Source organism: Juglans microcarpa x Juglans regia, chromosome 3S, assembly GCF_004785595.1.
Source record: "Juglans microcarpa x Juglans regia isolate MS1-56 chromosome 3S, Jm3101_v1.0, whole genome shotgun sequence".
Lineage (NCBI taxonomy): Eukaryota > Viridiplantae > Streptophyta > Magnoliopsida > Fagales > Juglandaceae > Juglans > Juglans microcarpa x Juglans regia.
In genome coordinates, this window is record NC_054599.1 from 901,680 (window position 1) to 908,611 (window position 6,932).

A 6,932-nucleotide genomic window follows, 5' to 3' on the forward strand; every position below is an offset into this window, starting at 1 on the left:
CATTTTTAGCCATGATCGGTGAGTAGAAGAATTCACACTTCGATTTCTCTTGCGAGCGAGCAGGATGAATTTCATGCGTTTCTGGTCGCCTGAGAGGGACAGTCTCACATTCATCACCCACGCATTTGATTTCACATTCTCTTGCATGCGTGTATGTCAATGATTAGGATCGATTGTCGTTATAGAAACTACCAATTTTTCTCAATTCTCACGTGACGGTTACCAGCAGTTTTTTTTTTTAATTTTTTTTTTATCAATGCATTTTTATTTGTAAATAATAAATTAAAAGTTAAATTATTTATTATATTTTATATAAAAATTTTAAAAAATTATAATAATAAAATAAAAATAAATAAATTAAGATAAGTTGATATGTATTTTGAATTCCATCGATGCCTGAATCACTGAAGTGGAAGCAGCACTGCTCTTTTGAAAAGTTATATTGATATTATATCACAGCTGTATAAAATTGCTGCTTGTTTTATTTATTTGTTTTAGGGTTCTTTGGATTGAGACAGCATTTAATTAATTCATCTTATTTTATTATTATAATTTTTTTAAATTTTTATATAAAATATAATAGATAATTAAAATTTTAAAAATTTTAAAATAAAAAAATATTTTAATAATATTTTATTTAACTTTTAACTTTTATTACAACTCACTATCTAAACTTCTTCAAGTAACCTCATGCAATGCTGGCCATGAAGCAAATTAATTAATTAATTGACACCTACCGCATGCCATGTTAATGCACAAGGATGCTTCCTATAACGCCCCCATTAAACTCCATACATGTCTGTAAATATTATATATTGTGTTAATGCACTCGATAATAATTCATTGCGATTATTTATTAAATTCTCAACGAGGTTTGCATCATGGAGAGGAGTCTTTAATCCATTTTAGCTCTTGATCCGACCAGGTCAGATGATTAGAATTTCTTATATATTGTATTAAAAATACTTACTTAAAAATTAAATAAAACAAATGGGCAGAAATTGATCTCGGGTGACTACATCATTTGCTATAGAGAAAACGATGCATTGTCTCCTAGCGGTTGGCTAAAATTGATTAAGGAAAAAGCTACGCTCACTGCTTTCCCTTCCCGTTTGACCATCCTGCTTGATTTGGCATCCCATGTGGCATGACTTAATAGATTAAAAAATTGGGTCTTCTTCAAACAAAAAATTAGACTTCATCTCCTTCAAGCTATGCCCTTTCTCCCAAAAACAAAGCTACTTCAAGCTACACAATTTCCTTCGTCTTTTTCAAATTCAAGCTATGCCTTTTCTCCCCGAAAACAGAGCTCTTATAAAATCCGTCACCTCCATCAATAACGTTTCTCTAAAAAACAGAGCCTTTGGAAATATGGAGTTAAAGGTCTGTCTAAATCTCTCATTTTTAAAATGATCATGAAAATGCAACTTCGTTTGATTTTTTTTGTCATCTCTCTTTTTTAAAATCATTTCCCATAAATAACTTTCTAGTCCAATTTTTTCTTGGATATTGATAAATTTTAAAATCAACAAACATGCATCACCATAAGGTAGTTATCTACATTGGTGTGTTTTTATTTTATTTCCTGATTAAAAAGAATTTTTAATGCTTTGTTTATATAATTTGGGTTAGATTCAAATAGGCCGTGGAATAATTTGTATTGGGTGTGGAAGGAAAAGCTCAGATCTGGATATTATTCTTACTCTCAGAGATTGAAACAACAGATAAAAAGTTACTGTGTTTTCGGGAGTTTAGTTTTTGGCTCTAAAGAGGGAAAGAAATGAGAAAAATGAGAGAAGGAAAATGCCTTCTCCTTTTTTTTAAAAAGAAACAAAAAATAAAAAAAGCCAATGTATCATGCCATGTCATGCAGTAGCTGCGAGCGGGAGCAATAGCTGGTGGCCGTAGAATCAATCATTGACTAAACCTTATTGTGATTGGACAATACTACAGCTCTTGTCAGAGTTTTAACATGTATTTTTATGTAATTTTTTTTTTAAATTATTTTTTATATAGATTTTTTTAATATTTTTAAAAGATAAAATAAATTTATAACAGTATTAAAAACACTTTTTTAATTAGAAAGTAAAAAAAAATTAAAAATTACTTTCTTAATTACGAAGTATTTTTTAATAATATTATAAATTTTTTTATTTTTTTAAAATATTTAAAAATATTAAAAAAATTTACAAAATAAATACATAAAAAAACAGATAGTAAAACACATGTTAGAACCAGCGGACCAACGGGAACTCTAGCATTATTGTGATTATAATCATTGTGATTATATTGTGGGACAGCTACTCTCTTTTGTCCTTTGGGTACTGTACGTTGGCTAGAAACGTACATCACGTGGATGGTCTGCAAGGATTCATCTGGCTCAACTTTTTTGGATGGGTTGCTGTCTTGGCAGCAGCGAATTTTAACTTTGATTCCTTTAACTTTCCACGTGGGTGGCTGCTGGCGCTAATTTTTCTTTTAAGTTTCCACCAAAATCATAATAATTATTATGTCATTTCATCGATCCCAAGCTGTCAATAAGATACCATGCATGCACTTTAATCAACTAGTTTGTCTTTTGCGAATAATGTCCTTAATTATTAATTAAGTCCTACCTATGAAATATAGATCAGATGAACATGTATTAATTGAAATAAATGGATCGTGATCATATATATGGATAATACTACTTTTGCCGTTCTATTTAATCGCCGTATTTTTTTATTTAATAATTAAATAAATATTTTTTTTAGTAATATTATGATTTCCTTATTTTTTTTAAAAAATATTTACAAATATTAAAAAAATACATGTATAAAAAAGGAAAAAAAAAACTTATAATTAACATTAACAAAAGCTGATTTTCCTTTTTTTTTTTTTTTTTTTTCCTTTTTGCCATCAACTCTCTCTCTTTCTCCTCACGCCGATTTTCTTTTTTTTTTTTTTCTTTTTGCCATCAACACTCTCTCTCCCAACAAAAGCTGTTTTTCCTTTTTTTTTTTTTTTCTTTTTGCCATCAACTGTTTGTGCGGAGGATAAAACTTTTTTTTCATAAAATCTCCTCAGCAGGTGAACAGCACGTGAGAAACAAAAATGTGAGATCAACAGTAGTAGGTCCCCAATAATTTTAAATTTTTTTATAAATATATCTAAACTCTTCTAATCATTTAAATACACTTTAAATTCATTTTATCTGAATTTCATAAAACTCAATTAACCATTTCAATTTATTATTATTTATAAAGAATTTAGATTAACTCAACTCAAGTTAACATCCAAACGCAATCTTAATTATTTCCGTCACTGCATGCGTCACAGTACATATATATGTTACTCCAACCGCGTCACAGTATGTTATTGGATTTACTATCCTCTGTTAAAAATGAATTTAAATCAAAAAGCTATTTCAAAATCAACTGCAAGAAAGACTCTCTTGATCCAAAGTTCTATCCCAGATGCGAACATTCAAGTTCCAAAGATGGTTTATTGGAAATATATTTCTCTTCCCAATGAATAGACTTTAGAACATAAAGTTCTTCCTATTAAAACTGTTTCAGATGATTGTACTTTGGACTACATCTAACAATATTTGGATGGAACTGTTAAAATTAGTTTTGATCAAGCTCCCAACTTAAGAAGAAATTCTTTTGTCAGGTCTAGATCTTATTTTGTTGGTTCTGTTTCTAACAATCCAATAAGAAGAGATCAAAATCTGAAACAATTTCTGGAAGATTCGATCAAAACAGCTCAACCAGTTAATCCTGATTTAAAACTAAAAGGAATTTCAACATCCTCTCAGGTTACTTCTGCTTATTATTCTACCAAGGATGTCGAAATATCCAAGGATAAGTCTGTAAATGAAGAAGTAGATAAAGAAGAAAATACTTCATTTTATCTCCTACAACTTTGGATATGGCCGCTCCTCTTGCACCTATTCATCGCAGTCTTTTGAGTTTAATTTAATTGCTCTTGTTAATGAATACAGTTCAAAAGAAAACCATGATAAACGAAAGGCCTATTATGTTACTTTTTCTGCTTTTGAAAAATTACGTGTTAAAAGAAAATAGAAAAAAAAGATGAATGACCCGCAAAGGCACATAATTTTCTTCAATTTTGTTGAAAACTATTATGTTTCAAAAAATAGTTTAAATGTTGTTAAAAATAATTTCGTCAAGCAAGAAGACAAAATGGTGATTCAATCCAGTCACCCGCCTTTGGAGGCATACTTAGATTCGTACAAAGGATTTGAAACTGTATCCAAAGATTCAAAAGAAGACAAGATTTTGAAAGAAAGAAGAAAGATTATTCACCAGAATAATTTTGTAAATCTTGCTCTTCATACTATCGGACAACAGTTGGATATGATCGAAGAAAAAGTAGAAAAACATATTTTTGCTTCAGTCCCTATTTCAACAACTATTGAAAATCTTTTGGTTTTCCCCAAAGATCAACCACAAAAAAATTTAAAACTTATTGAAAAATCATTGATTATTTTACCACAGAGTCGGCCTAAAATTGATTTAAAAAACCCACAGGCCAAGACCTTGATAAAATTGATCAAATGCTTGTTGATCTTAAGAAAGAACAACATTCTACTAGTGCTCTGACCAGCAATGAAAAAGAAGTCGTTCTTGTTGAAACTATAGAAGAATCATCTGATAGTGATTCATCTGTTGCTAAGGATATTGATCTTCTTGAAAAGAATTTTCAAGATTTTGATTTAAAACCTCAGATTGCCAGATTTTCTTCAAAATGACCCAAACCAATGAGTCTGACGAAGAACTGGTATTCCAGACCTACACCTTCTGATTTACAATTTGAAGAAAAAAATTTTCAATCTCAATCTTCTTACTCTGCTGACAAAATTTACGAATGGAATACTGATAGATTATCTGAACAAGAAATTCTCAATACCATGAGTAAAAGGTCTTTAGTTGCAAATGCTTATATTAACAATAATATCAGACACCTGATATTATTATTATTTTAACACAAGGTTTTTCTGGAGTACTTCTTCATTGGTGGGATAAATACCTCACTGATGAAGCTAAAGAAACTATTCAGAACGCTATTAAGCGTAATGACGAAGGGTTACCTATTTTTTATGACACTATAGGGATGACACATCCTGATGGTGTTAATACTTTGATCCACACTATTCTTAAACATTTTGTTGGAACTCCCTCCAACATTACTAATCATATTAGTGATCAGTTGAATAATTTACGATGTCATCAAATGTCTAATTACAAATGATATCAAGATGTTTTTATTTCTAGAGTAATGCTTAGAGACGATAGTCATAAGCCTTACTGGAATGAAAAGTTTATTGATAGTCTACCCGTTTATTTGCTCATAAAGTTAAGGAAGAACTTACTGATATCTCAAGATTTCTTAATTACGAAAATTACACATATAGTGATATTTTCAGTGTAATTAAGAAACTTAGTATTAGTAAGTGTAATGATCAAAGAATACTTCGTGAACAGATGAACAATAGCAAGAAAGCCAAATACGAAATGGAAACATTTTGAAAACAATTTGGCCTTCATCCTATTGCTCCATCTAGAAGAAAGCACAAACATTTTACAAAATATTCCAAATCTCATGGCGGGACAAGGAGAAAATTCCGTGATGAATTTTACAAAAAATCTTCTAAAAAACATTTTTCTAAATCTTTTCCTAAGAAAAAGAATTTTTCAAAAGGAAAATGTTATAATCATGGCAAATTTGGGCATTTGATAATAAATGTTCTCAGAAGCCCAACAAACTTAAAAAGAAACATAATCAGTTGAATATTGATGCCAATGATCAAGAAGAGTTGTTTCAACTCCTAGAAACACAATCTTTTTCATCATCGGACATTCATGAGTTCAGTTCTAGTGATTCAGGGTATCATTCAGAAACTGAATCTCTTGATTCTCCTGATATCAAGCTTGGTTGAAATTGTGATAAATCTTGTTGCAAATTCTTGAGTAAAACAATCAATGTTTTAACCAAAACTGAAGAATAAGAAAATCTATTATTATGCTTGATTTCTCAAATCACAAATCTTGAGCTAAAAGAAGAATATATTCTTAAACTCAAAAAGACCATGGTTCGCCAAGAACCAGAAACTTTTAAGCAAAGGATTAGTTTTCAAGACACTTTAGAGATATTTCAAAAGAAAAAACCCAAAGATGTTTCTACTAGTGATCTACAACATAAAATTAATTTTATTAAAAAGAAAATCATTGAACTCAAATCTGAGATTAATAATTTTAAATCTGAAAATGATGTTTTAAAATTGACAAACAACTTGATCAAGATATTCTTTCTGATAATGAGCATATGAATGATTTTTATTCAAGCCAAAAAGAAGAGGTTGTTGCTAATTAGATATGTTTGATTCGTCAAACTATTCCTCTCAATTAATTTTCAAGAGTTATTATTATTGTTTACCATGAATTTCAATTTTCAGTTGTTGATATGATTGATTCCGGATCGGATATGAATTGTATCCAAGAATGATTAATACCTAATAAATATTTTAAAAAATCTACTGAACGATTATTCTCGGCAAATGATTTCAGATGACGATCAATTATGAGCTTGATATTGCTCATGTTTGTCAAGATAATGTCTGTTTTAAAATTTCCATTGTTTTAATCAGAAATATGTCTGATAAAGTAATTTTGGGAATCCTATTATTTCTTTTTTATATCTTTTTTTGACTGAAAATGACGATATCACTATTGATCCTTTTGAACAAAAAGTCAAATTTAAATTTGCTTCACGATTTGAAATTGATACAGATAAAAGTCTGAAATCTCTGCTTTCTGCAAAAACCAAACATTTGAATTTCCTTCAACAAGAAATCAAATACAAAAAGGTTTCAGAACAATTATCTAGTGCATTAATTCAATTCAAAATTGATGATTTTAACAAAGGTT